This window comes from Pteronotus mesoamericanus, unplaced genomic scaffold (genome assembly GCF_021234165.1).
Source record: "Pteronotus mesoamericanus isolate MK-2021 breed Mesoamerican mustached bat unplaced genomic scaffold, CSHL_Meso_final contig_20, whole genome shotgun sequence".
Taxonomy (NCBI): Eukaryota; Metazoa; Chordata; class Mammalia; order Chiroptera; family Mormoopidae; genus Pteronotus; species Pteronotus mesoamericanus.
In genome coordinates this window covers 82466559-82485903 of record NW_026555085.1, presented here as the reverse complement: position 1 = coordinate 82485903, position 19345 = coordinate 82466559, and the positions used below count along the sequence as shown (strand labels likewise).

General features: G+C 40.3%; 1 protein-coding gene across 1 annotated transcript in view; it reads right to left on the bottom strand.

Annotated features, from left to right (window-relative positions):
• The window catches only part of TBPL1 (TATA-box binding protein like 1), a 29060-nt gene extending 15734 nt beyond the window's left edge, over positions 1–13326 (bottom strand). Inside the window, exon 1 of the mRNA XM_054569997.1 lies at positions 13194–13326. The gene's annotated coding sequence lies outside the window, so the exon portion shown is untranslated. The remainder of the gene's footprint in view (positions 1–13193) is intronic.
• Positions 13327–19345: the final 6019 nt, after the last annotated feature.

Here is a 19345-nt window from a genome sequence, read left to right as displayed (position 1 = left end):
AAGTTCCAGCTGAAAAAAAGTGTTTGGCAATTTAGAACACACAACCTGATACCCATCCCATATTAAAAATGTTTAAGCAGTAGCCTACTTAAGAATTTCACAGCCCTGGCCAAGTAACTCAGTGGGTTAGGGTGTTGGCCAGTAGGCCAAGGTTCCCGGTTTAATCCTGGGTTAGGGCGCAAATAAGAATCAACCAATGAATGCATAAATAAGTGGAACAACAAACTGATGTTTCCCGTTCTCTAAAAATCAATTAAAAAAAGAAGAGAAGAATTTCAGTATTTCAGAATGCACTACAATGTATCTATAAGGGAAGAAAACCTGGATGTCTTAAGATGTGGATCCTAATGGAAGATATGGGACAGCTCTGAACTATTCCTACCCTTACTTGTCAAATGCAAACAATTCCATTTACACACCTCATGATTGTTTTGTGGGGTTAATGAGCACCTCACAAATTAAATATTCTCTATTAAAGTGATGCTGTATTAGTCAGTGCTAAAGTTAGTATTAATTTTAACTGTCTAATTACAGATAACAAGAAAAAAGTACACTTTACTGAACACAGCCTGAAATTTGGAGACTCAAACTCAGAGATGTGAATTTTAGCATGTTGACTCCTTATGTGAAAGCAAAATTTTGGATAGATTTAGTATTTCAAATTAATGTCTTAATGTATGGCTTTTAAAGAAGATAGCATGTCATTTTCTGATTATATAATACTTAAAAAAAAAAAAAAGTCACCCACGATCCTACCACAGCGATTACTGTATTTTTTTCTACACTAACACAGACACATGTTTTGAGGTTGCTAAATCCATATATTTATCTGTTCATATTAAACAATATTGGGGTCATATGTATATGCTGTCATGCTTAGTCAACAAAGAATTCCGTACAAATCTTTGACAACCTGAGATATAAATGAAAAACAGCAATATTGAATTGATTTTCCTTGAATGCTAAAGAGGGTGAACTTTTCAAATATTAATAACTAGTATTTATTGTGTTAGCTGTCTCATGTCCTTTGTACATTTTCCTTCTGAGATTTCTTACTGACTTATATAGGTTCTTACATGTGAAGAACATTAGTGTTTTGCCTGCTTATGTTATTCCTTCTCCTGAAAATAATCTATGCCCACTGTACACCTGGTTTCCTCCTAATTGTCCCATCGCTCAGCACCCTCTTCATCCAATCAGTTCTCTAACAATGGGCTGGAAATCTAAGCATTCAGTCCCATGTGAGGGGATGGGGATTCAGCAGTAACAAGGCCTGGTAGAAGGGACAGCAGGTGTCCTCAGCTCTTAGGTAAGTTAAACATATAAGCTGTGCAGGCCTGCAGGAGGGCCAGCATGGCTAGAATGGGAAGAGTGAATGGGAAATTTGTACCACACCAGGCTGGAGATGCACAGAGGGGTCAAGCCATAGCTTCCAGGCCATGTTAAAACTTTTCATATTTATCCTGAGAGCACAGTGAGCTAAATTAGGAGCAAAAGATGACATGATGTATTTGTTTTTAAAAAACCTACCAGTGCCACTTCTGGAACAGAATGGGCTGGAAGGTAAGAATGGGCAGAAAACACAGGAGGGAGAGCAGGTGTGCAGGCAAGATGGTAAGGAGAGGAAGGGTTAGGGCTCTGTTTCAGACATGCTGAAGCGAAGAAACTTGTGAGGCATCCAAGAGAAGAGACAGAAAAATCAGATAAGAGTCCACTGGTTAGGAGGGTCAAGGTCTAGGCTGGAGGAGAAAATTTGGAAAACCTCATATAGAAGGTAATTAAAACCACAATGAGTAAAATAAGGAATCAAAGGGACTAAGATATCTGATCCCAAAGACTGAGACAGAGTAGCCCTACTCTGAGCCCTACTGCCATGTTGCTATGCACACCACTATCACTGCGTTTTCCCGCAACCTAGTGAAATTTTCTATTTATATATGTCTTCTTGGCAGGCATAAGCTTCTCAGATCCATGATCAAATCCTACTGATTTCTGTGCCCTGGCCTTGGCATAGTTCCCAACATACTAAACACGTTCAATACAGCATCTGTAAAAGCTTAACTGTTAGTTTGAGATGAAAAAGCCGTATCTACACACACACACACACACACACACGCACGCACGCACGCACGCACGTTTTAAGAGCCGAGACTCTGGGGTAGATTACTTGGGTTAAATCTGAACTCTACCATTTATCAGTCATGTGACGTTGGATAAGTTACTTAATGCCTCTGTGCCTCAGTGTCTTCACCTGTAAAATAAGGCAAATAACACTACCTATCACAGTGTTATGAAAATCGAAATTTTGTCAAAGCACGTAGCACAGTACTTGCACATGGTAAAAGCGCATTCAAGTTTAACTATTCCCATTGTTACTATTATTATTCTCCTTTCTTCATTCTTCCATGGTTAGAGAAATGTTCAAAAATAAAAAGGATTTCCAGTTATTCATTGCGGTTCTCAAGCTTTGAAACTTAAAAACAGGTCATATTCCTTCAAGTCTAAAAGCAAGGGGCAAAAGTAAAGAATACAATTTTGATGTATCTGGTAAATAAAATTAGCATTTTTTAAAAACAAAACTAAATATAACAGTGAATTAAAAAAAAATTCCCAGTAACAACAAAACCACTTCAAACAAAAAGAAATAGTTGTTGGTTTGGATTTTAAAATGTAACAAACCTACTTACCGTGTTCTTTTCATTTAAAATGTAAATTTGTCATGTTCATTTCAAATATCAGTCATCAGTTTTCTCCATAGGTCTTATGGACCTATTTTCTCATATTATGGGTGATTATTTTAAAAGCTAGGAAGTTTATCTTTTTCTAGAGAATCTTGATATTCATCCCAAGTTACCCATATGGAACTACAATGTATGAGACTAGCTTAGCCATGATGCTGATGCTAATAAAATAGCATAATTTTGTAAAGGTCATTATTTTCTTTGCAAGTATAAATGTTAATTCATTAGGTAGTCACCAAACCGAATAAACCCTCTCTCAGCTTCTGGATGGTATCACGGCTGGCACGCGTAAAGTTCAAACCTCTCTGTATTCTGACATAATTATTTCACCACTGTGAATGCAGGGTTCAAACTCCAATTGCTGACAGCTCATTAAGAACTTAATCAAAAGAAAAACACCACAAGGTGAAAACACAACAGGTGAAACTTCCTATTATGACAATTTCCTTTCCACTGCTTTTATAGGTTTACCCTTCATATAAAATGCCTGCGCTACTGTAGACAACCTGTTAAAGGTCTATGTCATGCATGACTGCCATGTTAAGAAAAGGAACGTAAGCTTATGAAATTAGCCCCTTAGAAAATAGTGTACAGATTTCAAACTGGTCTAGTTAAAAAGTTTTTATTATTTAGTAAAAAATGTAACACAAAAACGAACAGGATTACAGAATAAATATTCTTCCCACATATCAGCACGATTAAGAATTTCTGGTTTTACTCAGAACTGTCCAGATTTTAATTGACTGAGGGCTGTGTCACTCAGAAAAATGATAAATGATATGGAGAACTTGACTAAATAGCAGAGGAAAGCCATACATTTTTTAAAGTTGGAAACTATGAGAAAAATTAAAGGACACGGATTTAAAGCTAGCACAATAGTAAACTGGGTAATTAAATAATAACATACAAGTAAAAGAAAGGATTCTTACATAGAACACACAACAAGAGTGATAAGGAAATGTTGTGATTGGAACATTGGTTCTTAACAAGACGATGAAACAAACAGAAACCTATGAGGAGGCTCAACCCCTAAAAGATATTGTTTAACTAACCTTTGTAGGGTTCTGATTTTTAAAACATTTCCATGTTGTTTCTAATGGGCACCTGGTTAAGAACCACTGGGCTGAAACACTGAACAACAACAGGTCATCAAAATAATGGAAATTTCCTTTCAGTAAGTAGGTCCTTATAAGGGGCTATATTCCCATCAGGGCTGTTCATCACAGAGTACATCAAGGTTTCTGCATTCTGTTTACCACACACTGTTTCCTTAACTCAGATTCATGGCACTAAATCATAACAATCTACCTTCTGCCTCCACATGGTGTAAAATGCTGTGAATGAATGGCTCATTGCTGAATCCAGTGTCACAGCTGAAACTCCCCGCAGCCCACGCCCCACCCCCCAGCCGACCTCTCTAGGGCATAGAGCACTGGGAACCCAGTTCTCCCTCTGGCTTCCGAGGCACCTTTCCTAGGTTCTCCTCCCATCTTGAATACTTTTCCGCCTGCTCCTTAAATCAGATGTTCTTAACTGAATTCCATGACAGGCCCTGAATAGCTCAACAACAGGTTCCACAGGTGAGGACCCCCTGCAATTATTTATGTACACACAAATTTGGGTGTATGCTTCAGGAGGTGATTGTTTTCTTCATATCCTAAATGAGTTTAAGATCACTGCCTTAAAACCTTTCTTTGTTTAGCTTTCAGGTTTCAACTGCTACACATGACTTTATGGAGCCTACCATCAATCCTGACCTATCAGAGACCCGAAACCATATTCCTAACTGTCTGGCATATGCATTAAATTAAAGCAACACATCCAAAATTAATTAATCTCCTCAGAAATATTTGCTGTCTTAATTTTAGTTAATGGAGCCACCATCCAAAACTTACACACATGAATCAGAAATTTCAGAATCATCCTTCGTATCTTTTTTCTCCTATACCCAGTCAACTTCTGATCTAACTTCTTTTCTGCATCCAAAGCATCAATGTTTTATTTTAGGCTTTCACATGTCACTACAGCTTACTGCCTTCCAATGGAATGCTGTTTGCAATCGCCACTATCTGGTCAATCTACCAAAGAGGCAACCAGAATTATCTTCCTAATTGTGCCACACACTGCTTAGAGAAACATCTCTTGGCTCTCTTGTAGGGACAAAATAGAACCTAACTTGTTTCGCCTAGAACACAGCTGTACTTAGAACACAGATGTACTTTTTGTAACCTTGTCCACTTCCAATACACTTTAACAGTCTCAACTTTTTACCAATCCTCTTGCATGCAATAGCAGACCCTTTCCTGATTTTATATTTGCCTAGGATGCTCTCCCCCATTCCTTCAACCAACAAATTATTACTCATAATTGAATGCATTTAGCATGCAACTAATGTGAACCCAGCACTACTGCCAGACACTGGGAATTAGGCTCAGAACAAGGCAGCAGGTAAGGAACCCTCATGGCAGCTGTATTCCAGAGGAAGAAAGAGACAACAAATGGAGACACAAATTAAAATACAGAACATGCTCTATGTTATAAAGGGAATAAGATGACTCAAGAGGAACTTTAGGAGGAATGATCCAGGAAGGCCTCTTAATTTCCTCAAAAATGAGAAATTCTTACTATTAGATCTTGAAGCCAGCCATATGAAAGATTGAGAGAAAAGGCCCCACGCGGAGGGCACAGCAAACACAAAGGTACTGTGGTATTATAACTGTCTATTAGACTGTAGGCACCATGGTCCTCAAAGAGATCTGTTTACTATAAGTATGTGTCTTTAAGATTTGGGTTAGTAAGGGGCACTAGGTCATCAGCTTAACAGTTGTGAATTAAATGAATACTTTAAGAACACTTAAAAGAAAGAATTGTGAGGGTGGAAAGAGCAGGGAGAGCAGACATTTTTCACCATAACAGTAAGAATCTTTGTAGCCCAAACCACTCAAGTTCTCCAACAGCATCCTGTTCTTTCTTTATTTCACTTAGTGCTTCTGCACCCAACATGTTCTTATTGGCTTTTAGTTCAGACCCCGAAACCCTGAAGGACAACTGTGTTCCAGTAGCTTTTACAAATACAGAAATATAATACATTTTTGATGTAAGGAAGGAATTATTTTAATTAAAACACACATATATATAGTCCCTCAGCACTTTTGATACCTATACTTCCTTTCCCCTCCGCTAACAGTTATGCTCTCCATTTCATCCCCAAAGGCCCAAATTTTTCCATATGCTAAGTTCATTCCATGACAGCTGGTTACAGACTGGCCACCCTGTCTGTTACTGCCGGCACAGCAACCGTCCAATCAAACAGGGTTTGATGAGAAAGCCAGTATTCCCCTCTTTACAAAGCGAAGGTGAGGATACAACAGAAGACTAAGTTAAGAATATAGGTTAAGACATTTGAAAATCTTCCAAATTAACAGATGCAAAACAAAAAACCTAGAAAGAGTAAATTAAAAGGCACATATTCTTAATGTACATACAAATGAACAATTATCCAAGTAACTTTACACTATGCATTGAAGCAGAATTTTCAGGATTACTGGTCAAAGGTTTTCTCTGCTATACTGAACTAAAGATCGACAACAGTAATATGCTGCTAAGAAAATAAAAGTATTACTAATACAGTTTTTTTATCAGTTGTGAACTGTTAAGACATGTGACATCCCTTATCTCAGGTACCCCCCCCCCAAAAAAAACACAAGGGAGTTAAAGAAATGTAGTGTGTCTTTGAGACTGGCACACAAAGTTTGTGTTGAGAAAGGTCTAGTGAACTGGTGACTGTGTCTTCAACATGGTTGTGCCTCCTACAACCACCTAAGGTGCCTCCAGCAGAGAGGCTGGGATGTGCTAATAAGCCCATGAGCAAATATGGGATGCTCACTAGGTTGCACATGCATACAAATAACAAATACTCAAGAAGCTCATCGTAGCCATAAGCAGGTAAAAAGGTGTTAAAAAAAAAAGGCTTTGTGGCTCAACAAAAGTATCTGGTTCACCACAAATCTTAGCTGGGTTGGTACAAACAACAATAGGTTCCATAAATGTTGACCATACTCAAAAACCAGATACTCATCTTCATTCATATATGCACTTTTAGCTTACACATTCGCTTTATGTAGCTTCATATCTCAAGGACAGTAACATCTGTCCCTGAGACAGTGTGGTGGAAGGAATACAAGGGACACATTAACACGTTAGATCTCTACCTCAAAACAAGCAGGCTTCATTATGGACAACAGTATTGAAACTCTGGAGACCCATTTTCCTAAAAATCCCCTAATACACTGTGTGTGTGTGTGTGTGTATGTGTGTGTATGTGTGTGTGTGTGTGTGTGTGTGTGTGTGTGTGAGAGAGAGAGACAGAGAGAAAGAAATAGGCACGATCATTTCCTTGTTCTTCTCAATATTTTTTAGATCCAGAATCCACGATGACTACGAGAATGATATTAACAGTATTATATCAATACTGAATCTAGTCTGGTCAATGTAGTTATTACCCAAATCAAGAGTATCAACTAGACTTCACTCTCTTTAAACAGAAAAATAAAACCCGCACTTCTAAATACAAGCATATTTGCCAATCTTCTTTTGCGAGAGGTATTAAAACAAAAACAGCATAACATGGAAGAGGAATTATAAAACTTTACCCCTCTACATTTAAAGCAAAATAAACTTTTAATAATATATTTTATATAAACGTCTATTGGGTTGGCCAGAAAGTCCATTTAGTTTTTTCTGTAAAGTAAGAGACCCATTTTTTAATTTTCACCAATAACTTTATTGGTTTGGATATTTTGAATATGTTGGCTATCTCCCATATGGTATAACACTGATTGTTCTCAATGTCGTGATTTGATCACTATCAACCTGAACGGATCTACCCAACTGTGGAGCATTGCCCAGCAAGAAATCTCCAGCACGAAGCTTCACAAATCACTCTGGACGTGCTCAGTCAGTCACAGCACCTCCTCCATACACTGCACTTTTTTTTTTTTTTTTTTGCATTTTTACCTTTCTTGAAATAATAAAGCACAGTATGCCAAAAATGTCACTTACTTTCTTCCATCTTTGATATTAAAATGTCTACATAAAAATTCACCAATTTTGATTTTTTAATGCACGCTGAGATGACAGCTGTTGCCACACAATGTAACAAAATTAAGTTAAAGACAACTAAGCACCACTAAAGCCATCTTAGGGAAAAAAACAAATGAACTTTTTGGGCAACCCAATACATATTTAATAAAAATATTATTTCAACTAAAAACCAAGACCTGGATAGGAGCCAAAATAGGAAAAAATTTGTAACTCATAATATTTAAGCATACAAATTTATTTTCTAGTCAGCAGTTTCAAATGTACATGTTAAAACTAAACTATGACATTTGGACTTGACTTCAAAGTTGGTCATTTCAGTAGCAGCCTGAAAAAGCTATCATCATCAAGTTATTCCCAACTAGGTAGCCTCAGTATTTGGTGTTAGCCTTACCATAAACAAGTAATTTTGCAATTTTATACAGTCATTCTAGAGCCACTTGAATTATTGGAGCAGAGCAGCGGTTTCAGCTACTGCTAAAATTACAAGGTAGCTATTATCTAGAACATTTATAGTGACACAGAAAACTCAAGTTAAACGGCTTCACAATGATACCAATAAGTTTCAAGTTCACCATCATTAAGGTTATACAAGTAAAAAAAAGTACTGTCTTCTAAAGAAAGACTAATTCTGCTAAATGAAACCATTGGAGTCTATTGCATTTATTCAGAAGTACCACACAGCTTAACAAGCAGTCAAATCCACAGGGAAATAGCATTTCAATAGCTTCAACACAGTGTCAGACAAGGCTTTGTTGGCCTTCCTTTTCCAAGAAACAGAGATGTCTCTTTTTACTTAGTCCATCTGCCATAAGTGATAACCAGATGCCTTTGTGACAATTCAAAATTAAAACAAAAGTGCTTCCCCCTCTCCAAAACTTAAGAGCAGAGATGAGTCAGTGATCACAAAGAATTTCAATGCTTTAACAGAAAGCCTCCAAAAGAAAGAAACAAAGCACTCAAGTGGCCTAATGGTTCACCTTTAATGTACTACCAAGTACTGGTGCTACCAGCACCACCTCGTATCTTTTCATCTAACTATACTGAGCACTGTTCTAAGTGCCTTACACTTAGTAACTTGCCCGAGGCCATGATAAGCAGCAGCGCCCTGCTGAATGAACTCATGCAGGCTGCGCTCAGAGTCCACACTCTTAAACTCTGTACTAACTAACCCTAATCCCAAGAAGGTGTAACTTATTTTGATCAAAACTGTTCTGTCTCAGTGAAAATACTTGTCATTTATCAGAAGGAGGAAGTTTAACACCATTTAATTAATTTAAAAAATTATGTCTTTTAAAAAGTTCTTGAGTTAAAAACAGAAAAGCATATCATGGACCAATATCTATAGACAGACGTTTATGGTTTAAAACACAAAGTCCTAAATTCATTCACTCACGTCCTGAGAAAACTGTCCTTAACACACAATGTGATTTTCAGTATTCTTTCTTGGTGGAGGAATACTGTATGGACCAAGTGGCCATGCAAACTTCTGTGTTGCTTTTTTTTTGGTGAAATTTTGAAGTTTCATTATTAACTCCCACATGAAGGTTGATTTGAACTACCCCAGAATTCACCTTAAGTGTATTTTTTTTTAACATTTTATGTGATCCCCGGGAGCATGCCTCTAGTGTAAAACTAGCTATTTGAAGCAAATTCTATATTTTATCCTCCTTCAGTAACAAGATAAAACCAGATTTGTACAATTTCTGACAAGATCTAATTCATTTTGACTAGTGACATACTTCTGGAATCTTGCTTTTGCACAATTACAGCCCCCCCATCTCTCTTCTAAATAAAAGACTGATTGTTTCTATGTGGCCTGAAACACGTCAGATATGTATATACATTCACCCTTTTGAAATTTCCCAAACTGGGAGTCATGTGACAAGAGCAAACACGAGTCAGTAAATCATTTTTATTGTTTGAATTGGTTAAAAAAATAAAAAATAAGAAAGCTCTAACCATGTTTAAGAAATTTTTGCTGCTCATAACTAGCAGCCTGTATAAAAAGTTGAAATTGTAGGAATAAAAAATTAGACTACTAGTAATTATATTAGATACCCAAAGCTTCCCCTCATCCACTAGATTAACTTCCTGAAGTAAAACAAAAATATGTATCCTTTTATTAACATTAGTCTTCAAAATACAGACACACACACACACATGCAAGACACGAACACACAATATGATATGTTCAGGACTCCTAGTCCAGAATCTCAAGAAACTTGTAATTTAGCAGGCATGGTGAAATCCATACAGCAGTAACTGCAGCACCAAGCAATATTTAATAAAGGATTTAAAATTCAAATTTGTGTCTGTCATATTTTGGTATGCGTGCACATTATTTCTCTGCTATCTACAAGTACACAAAAAGCACCAGACAGAAGAAAAACACTTTTCATTCAGCTCTGCACACCTGATATGGCATTAGGCATATAAGAGGTACAACAAACATGGGTGTTAAGTTTCAGGCAATCTTTATTTTGTCATTCAAATGTCACAATACAGTTAAATTTTCAAAACACTACAGATTTTGACTAAGAGACATTATGGTAACATTCTACCATAAATTCTTCTAAAATCAATTTAAACTTTATTTTTCATAGCAATATGCATTTCATCACATGGTCTATGGTGCAGCAGAAGGAAATCACCAGGTTATTACGGGTCTCCTTCACCTAAAAACAGCACTGATACCCACTCAACTGTACTATATAATATTTGCTGGTTTTTAAATAATGTGCCATATCTGTAAGAAATAACACTCTACAAAAATATCCAGCTGTGCATTTCATTTGTATTCATTCTACTTTATAACAAATTCTGTATTTGTATACCTCCACAAAAATTTTCCAGATGAAGAAAAATTTGTGGGAATCACTTCACTTGTTCCCCTAAGTCTGGCAAAATCATTAGAAAAGATTGATGTTAAAAGTTTTTTAGTTTAAGACTTATGGAAGTCTGAGGTTCAATTAAAAACCCTCAGCAGGCTCTACAACAGTCTTATATCTATAAAAAAAGTGACTGGGTCTACGATGGCAGTATTACTTCTGAACTTCTAAAATACTTTTTATTCTAAGAGTTCAAATATTGTTACATGCCTTATTTCAATACAGTCTTTTGATTCTCAGCATAAGGCTCTTACCTGTTGTATTGCACAACCAAGTTATTCAGAACGAATACAGAACATCTGACATGACCACTCCAATTCTCCAAATAAAGGGGAGGGATACAGAAAGAAAATGCAACAGACAAAGTAACATTAATGAAAAGGATATATAAACCCAAGACATATGATGAAAACTCCTTAAGAAACAAAAACAATACAAATAGCATAAAAAGTCATTTTTGATTAGGACACGATTAAGTAAGGAGAGGAAATAATACAACACCAAATGTTGGGAATGTGCAGCTGAGAGCAGGGAAAGCAGAAATTGGATTGTTAATAAAGATGGAAGGTACAGCTGACACCCCTCCCCCACCCCGCCCCCAACCAAACATGGAAGGAATAGAGGCAACCGCAAATAAGCTCTAGGTGAACTGAGTGTGACGGCAGCCTTGACAGTGAGGGTTAAATTCACTATGTCTCATAAACACTATGAAAATCCTGGGGCTCAACAACCAACAGCCTCAAGCGTGGTCATCCTTTGGCATATCCTTCACAGGACACCTATATCCTTCCTTCATTAACCTAAGATGACAATACTGGGTTTTTCTTCTGAGAGTCTTAAAATGCAATTTTTAAGTTTCCCAGTGTTTTATGCTTCCTGCCTTTGTTAAAAGAAACTGCCCACTTTTCTGCACATGAAATTCCTTTCACAAGAGACACTGAATCTCCCATGAAAAAGCCCAAATTAAAAACTCTATATTCTGGCATCAGTAAAATTCAAGAACACACACAGTAGATCATTACAGTTTCTGAGACTGATTTTGAGAGCAGAGAGTACACAAAGAGAGGGCTGGGAATAAGAATGACACCTTTTTGCTTAAGAGAAGCCAGGCTTAGCAGAAAAGGTAGGGGGCAAACAGAGGTTGTGTGTGCCTAACATAATTGCTTCTGTGATTTATCAGTCTTATTTTCATCTTTAATCGTTAAGTTTATATAAAAAGCTTTGTTCCCACTAAACACAAAAATGGTATTACTGTAGTATGTTTATGTGGCATTCTCAGCACACCACAAGAAAACCTCATTTACTGACCTAGAGTACTTTTGAAAAGTATAAACTCTTTAAGTAGTTAGTGATGTAAGGCTTAAAGAAGTATCATAAACCGGTATGTATTTAACTGAACATATGAAAAGAAACAATAATTCTTTGAACAAGACGGCGATAAAAGCTTCTTCTTGATTTGAATGAACTGGTATTTTCTCAAACTTTCAAAGAGACTGCAGATTAGCTGAACCTTCTCCTTATATTTCTTTTTCAATTTCCCCAGGGAATCTGCCATTGTCTCTTCACACAAAAATCACACCAAGCTCGTTTCCTTTTCTTAAACCACTTTTAAGGCACCGTTCTTAACCCGAAACACACAAGCCCATGCTGGTTAACTGCCAGTGTCGCTTTGGAACTGCAGGTGACAGATGCAGCCAGAGAGCTCCCAGATGTGGACTGGCTGCAGTCTGAGCCCTATTGCAATGAGCACACTGACACAGCTCGCCGATGCACATCTCGGCAGAAGACAGTTTTAAAAACCGTCATTCCCCATTAAATTTACTTTTAGGATTCTTACTGGCTAGTATTATTAAGCTCTTATTCCGACTCTTGCCCCTCCTCAGCCCTACCCACAATTCATTTTATGTTCCTCAATTTCTAGATCCTTCTTCACATTTTTGATTAATAAAAATAATAAAATAAGGCGGGGCTCTCGGCGAAGGTGACATTCGGAAACCCTCCCGCCGCGGGAGAGACCGCTCAAGTTTTAGGGGAAACAACGGACCCATAGCATCTGTGCGCGATCCCCCTTCCCCTGGGTAAGGGCTCCACAGAGACAGACCGGGAATCTCCCTGCTCCAGTCTTTCCCGGTTGTGGCTAATACGAAAAAGAAAACCCCTCTTTTTTTATCCTACATCCCGTTGGATAACACTCCCAGGCAGTGACGCCCCACCCCCACCTCGTTATCCCCAACAAGATCCCCAAATGCCACCCTGTTCTAAGACCTGGACCCTCCCTCGGTTCCCGAACCAATTTGCCCCACCTGAGCGCCTCTCCTCCACTCATCCGCCCCCGCACACCCCACCGGCAGCACGGCCGCCGTTCCGCACACGCCCGCCCCGCGCCCAGACGCCCGTACCCGGCACTCAGACCGCCCAGTCGCCCGCGCTCCCCCCGGCCCAGGGTCGCCTACGGGGTTACCGTGGGAAGAGGGGGCGGCGGCACAGGACGCGGCTGCAGCGCTGATGCCGGTTGCGTCGGACGCGAAGGAGAAGCTGGAGGACAAGGATGATGATGAGGCGGGCGCGCTCCCCAGTCTCCATGGAACTCCCGCCCCGGCCCGTTGCTAGGAGCCCCCAAGGCTCGGGCTCCGTCTTTCGCGCTTTGTTGTTCCGGGTACGGGGCGACTGCTGCTTCCCCGCGACAATAAATAGACTAGGCGCGGGGGAGCATAGAGACAGCGCGCCGAGGCTAGAGCGTCAGCGCACCGGGTGCCTCGCTAGCCACTCATTTCCGGCTTTCACTACTCTCGTCACTTTCCCCGCTTCCGCTTCCTCGTTCCTGGTCTTGAAGTCAGCCCTCTTCGGCCCTTGAGATTGGCAGAGTGGGTAACGGGGGGAGGGGAGCGAAAGAGGTAGCGGGGCTAGACTTCTGCTTGAGCCGCTTAAAAAGATTTTGAAAAAAACTGTATCCCGAGTACATTTTTAACTGATACCTAAACATAAGTACGTAATTTCTGGCGTAAAGTATAAGTGGGCATAATTTTTTTTTGTCGAAACCTTAGAACTTTCTCCTTAGCTCAATTTTTAGAAAATCTCCACCATTTAACATAATTAGCAAAGCTAGCCCTTAACAACGAAACTTATTTTCTAAGGCATTTTCTGTCCCGTTTTGCTTTTTTAGTTAAATGCGTTAATTTACGATGTCGCGGTAAAGCTCTCGTTAAAGAATTCTAATCCTAGTACTAACGGAGGGCGACAGGCGATGATAGATCACGGAAGGATGGCTAGATTAGATAGGTCGAGGGGGGCGGGGGGGGAGAGAGAGAGAGAGATGATAGATAGACAGATAAGCAGGGAGCTTAAGTCAGTCATACTTCTGTCACCTGTCTCTTCGAGTTTCCTTAATTAGGGGTTGCGGTCCGGACTCTGCGTTGGGAGTCGGGAGGCACTTCAGAGGCTTTTACGCCGCGTGACCAGTTGCAGGAAGGATGGGCGTTGGGAAGGGGTGGCTGCAGGCTGGGACTGGGGTGCTGAGCAGGAGAAGCGGCAGCTCTGGCGTACTGGGTGGGAGGGCGCTCACATGGAAGCTGGGCGCCTGGAGTCTGAGACCCCTCCCGCGCCTCTGCGCCCAAGGAGCCCTGAAACGAGCCGGGGAACCCGGAGGAGCGCACAGGCAAGTTTGAACCGCCGCACAACGGTTCTAGTGCGCCCTGGGGACCCCTCAGAGCGGCCTGCGAGTGCGAGGCTCGAGTACCGGCCCAGGAGCACCAGGCAGCACAGAACCCAGGGCCTCCTCCGCAGCCCACTCCCACGTCGGCGCGGGCCTCTGCTCCGGAGCTCGGCAGTCCAGAGCCTCTGTCCCTGGACGAGGTCAATGCGCAGCTCGGATTCAATAAAAGGCCGCAAGGTGGGCTCAAGGGTTCCGGGCCTGTGATTGATGTGAATCATAGAAGAAAAATGATAATGCCACTCTGTTTTTGAGAGAGAGAAGACAGAGACTTTTGGGAGAATCGGGTGTACAAAACTATTTGGATATTTCATTACTTAGAGAGTCTCCGAGAATGCCTTTTGTTTTGCTTCCCATTCTGAGTGTTCAGAAGAAATATCTGAGCAGTTTAAAAGCTCTGTAGAAGTATGGAATTTACATTTTGTTTCCATTTTTGTACTAAATTATTTTTCAAGTAATATTAAATAATTACAGTTTGTTTTAGGTATAGTGAAGAAAATGTACAAGAGGCTGGATAAGAAGGTAATGTCTGTGGTAGTGGGGAGACAGCATTTAGGAGGTAACATTTCTGCTGTTTTCCCAAAAGGGATAGGAGTGGGAAGGATGTTCACAGTGTTCTGGCAGAGGGAACAGGATATGCTAAGAGTTTGCTGTACTGTAGAATTACTGTAGACAGGGCATTGTGATCAGAGCGAGAAGAACATGAGATGAAGTTGGAGAGAAGCTAAGGTCTTGAACCTTCAGTGCTTTGTAGACCACAGAAGAGAGTGCAGATTTTCTTCTAAGTGCTAGGGGACTGACGGGTTGTAAGCTGTCCGGTAACGTGGTCTGCTTTACCAAGGAATGGCAGGGCAAAGGCTCTATTCTGGTGATTACTACTACTGCTGAAAAATCAATTTAAGTGACCCAATATAAGGTCTCTATGAGGCACACTCCTTCCAGGAGACCAGCAAGTTACCCAGTATCAAGCAAGTCAGTTACTTTGAACTCATAGACCAGTCAACAATTTGTCTCACTACAATAGTTTGAGAATTGGATTTGGTTTTGCTGCAAGCACCATTCTCTGTAGACTTATTGAATACTTACACACTATCATATTAGCCCATACACCATTCCTCTGACAGGGATTCACAGTGAAAGAAGTAAGACAACAAGATAAAGGCCATGGACTCCACTGGAGTTATAATGTGCTCCGTTATTCAGGTGTCAGATAAGGTTAAGATATACACCGATGTTTTGACCCAAGTCTCCCAATACAGAAACTGATATATGGTCTGGGCATAGAGTGAGCTTTATCAGTTAGGTCAGTGCTACTTAAAATGTGTTGTAGAGACCAAAGCCCATCTGCAAAATGTACCAATCAGTAATACAATAGATATAGAAACCGAGAGGAGCATTTTGAAACTTTTAATAATTTGGTATTATTGTGACAACTAAGCATGCACTTTTATATTTGTGAAAACATATGTCTGTGTTTGGCTGGTAACTAAAAACAAAAAATTGACCCTTCACCACAGATAGTTATGCCCACTAAGACTGGCTTTATGAACTTGACTTTTAAAAAAATCAGTCTGTTGGAATGTATTAGCTGTTGTTTGCCTCCCTTAGTGCTATGAGAAAGATAAACTGTTTCATCATGGCCTTTATGAAAGAGAGAGGCAATAGCATGGTGATACTTAACACGGCATTGTTAGGAGTCTTTTTTGCCAGCGGTTTAGTTACCAATACTGATAGGGATCAGATATCTACTCGCAGTTGAAACAACTGAAATTTCTGCCCCACATAGTTAATGCACTAGGAATGTGAAGACCCAGAGAGAAAGTAGAGTCATGAATGCCTCATTCCTCAGGACTCCTCAAGTATCTTCTGCCATGGCCCCTTACCATTACGTCAGCTGAGTACAGGTTAGGGCATAAAGTCTGGTGCTGTAACCTGGCTTTATGACCCCATTCTGTTTGCTCCTTTTGCCCTCAGATAAAATCTATGGCAAAGATAGTGAACTAAGATCTAGGGAGATTGACAGAGTTGCCAGGCCAGTTTCTAAGAGAAATCAGAAGGGCAGAGTCCATATTCAAAGCTTATGTCACAGTGAGATTTCTGATAACAAGTTAATTGATTTCCCCCAAATGACATTGACTGGCAGCCAAGTAACTTTTAAGGTATTGCCAGAAGTTCTCAACCTGGCAAAAGGCATCTGCTGATTTGCTGTCTCAAAGACAATACCCCAGTCTCAGTATCTGGAGAAAGATGAATCCGGTTATCAGGGTAGTCCTTCTCACTATTCCTCTATGGCAGTCTTTGCGGCTAATAGACAAAGGAAGTCTTGGCACTTTGACCAAAGACTTCATTTTTCTGCTGCAGAAGCAATGTCCTTGCCCTTATTATTCTTGTCCAACAGGATATGATATGTGTTCACAACCATTGCACATTGAACCTCCTTTTTGTCCTTTCTTATTAGTTTTTATTATTTCAGTCTTCCCTCCTCCCTTATAATATATTTGTGCATTGGGGAAAATCTCATTACCCATCATTTAGCTACCTGGTTGAGAATGACTACACTCAAAGATCTGAATTTTGGCTGGATGCAACATTGAGTTTCTCCTCCTTCTGGGTACAGATTGAATACATTTTCAATTACAGATGTGACAGTTGCTTTATGTTAAGAGAAACTATGGATAATAGCAAATGCACAAACACACAGGACACTGAACAGCCAAAAACTGATGTGTAGGGAACATTTATTGTATTGTTAGCCTAGACTTGTCTTTTGGAAATAGTATTCTTCTCTCTGGTTTGGGGGAAATACTTCTACTCTTTGCCTACCTCCAAGGTCATGTGGGACCACATGGGAGGCGATTGATAGGAAGGTGTGTTTCTGAGCTAAGCTGGGACAACTACATAGCATTTGCACTGTAACTGAATTACTGCTGTGAGTCCCAAATTCCCTCTTTATGCCTGCTCTGTGAAGGTGAATCTTGACCTTTTAAATATGGCTCTTTTGCTAGCTATTGTAGTGTTAGACTTCTTCATTAAAAGTACTGTAGAGGTATTGAAGAAGGATAGGGGTTTGCCTCTTGGTTTCAGCCTCCTGAAGCATGGAGGTTTCTTTAGAATCCAACTCGTGCAGCACATGTGGCTTCCCCAGCCCCATTCAGAGGTGAAGAAAAATCTTCCAAGCGGGCATAATTCAAACAGTGTATTTCTTTGTCTACCATGTCTGGAGTGGGGAATGACCAGAATCGGCAGTTGCTAATGGTTTTTCTAGATGGATAGGGGCTTGGAAGGAATAGGATTAGAAGAGTGGTGACAAGAACGCGTGAGGAAGAGGTGTATGGATAGACGGATTTCTCTGAGTAAGCAGAGCACAAACTGTGAAGATAATGGTGACCTTTTTGAATGTACACTAAAGGTATCCAGTACAAAGGAGGCTGCTACTATTCAGGGGAACAAAATGGTACACTCTGTGGATGTCAGCTAGCCTCTTTCTCCAGCCACCGCAGTTCTTGTTCAGTAGTCCCATGAACAAAGTGGCCATGGAGGTAGAGGTGCACGCAGGGAATTCACGCAACAACCTGGATTTCTCCTTACCAAGGCTCCCTGTGCTGACACCCTGCCAAGTGCCTAGCTTGTCAAGAGCAAAGAACAACATCGACTCCCTGATGTGGCCCTGTTCCCCAAGGTGATGAACCTCTTTCATCATTGAAGGGGCAAAGATTCATCCTTATTTAAATAATCACATATTCTGGAAGTGGATTGGTCTGTACTGTTCACGTTTCTGCCGGCTGCGAACTCACGCAATGGTTTCTCCACCGCAGGTGCTCCTGCGCAACACCGAATCTGATCACGGAACTCATTTCACAGCAAAAGAAGCGTAGCGGTGAGGTCATGTCTATGGAGTTCACTGATCTTACCACATACACCATTGCTTGGAAGCAGCTGGCTTAACTGAACGGTGAAATGACTTACTGAAGACTCAGTTATGACCCAGTTTGGAGGCAACGACCTGGAAAAATGGGATTCTTTCTTATAGGATATATTTTGATCAGACCACGATGAGGTAGTCTCTCTGCCATAGCCAGAATACGTTTGAATCAGGGTCGGGCCGTCGGAGTGGCTCTTCCCCCAATTTCACCTACTAATCCATTCTCAGTATTTTTCCTTCCTGACCTGCAAACTCGGGCTGCTATTGGTGGGGGAACTTTAGTTCCCATGGAGAGAATGCTGCTTTCTCAGGAGATGCAACTGTGGTTTCACTAAATGGGAAGATGAGACTACCACCTGGCCATTTTGGGTTCCTTATACCCCTGAAACAAAATGTAAAAACAAGGGGTGATTTACTGGCTGGAGTGATTTTTTTTCTCTTCTACAGGTATTTACTGCGTAAGTACCTCATACAAATTAATAAAGAAACCATTAATACATTTATATAAATGAAGAAAGTATACAGAAAAGTTATAAGAAAATTATAGCAATTTTGAACTTTCCCATACTTACTAAATTAATAACAAACAAATCTCCCACTGAAAGGTGTAAACTTTTAGTGAACTGATGCACTCACATGGCGGCACTAACAGGGGAATTGGCTGGTGTTCACACGGAGGAAAGGGGGACAGGCTGAAACCCAGGAGACTCTCTGGGGAGCCTCCTGGTACTTCATGTCTAATAGTAAGGCTGATGAAAATTATAGCAACCAAAAATAAGAGGTAGGGTGCTGGGGGACTCAGACCCTTTGGAAATGAAGGTTTGGGTTACTCCACTAACCAAAGCAACAAGCTGAGGTTCCAGCTGAGGGTAGGGAAAATGCACATTGGGTGGTGGAACAGGAAAGCCGTAGATATTAATTACAGTCTAGATTATTAATATTAATTACAGAAAAGGGGACTTCAGCATCTTTGCATATTTTC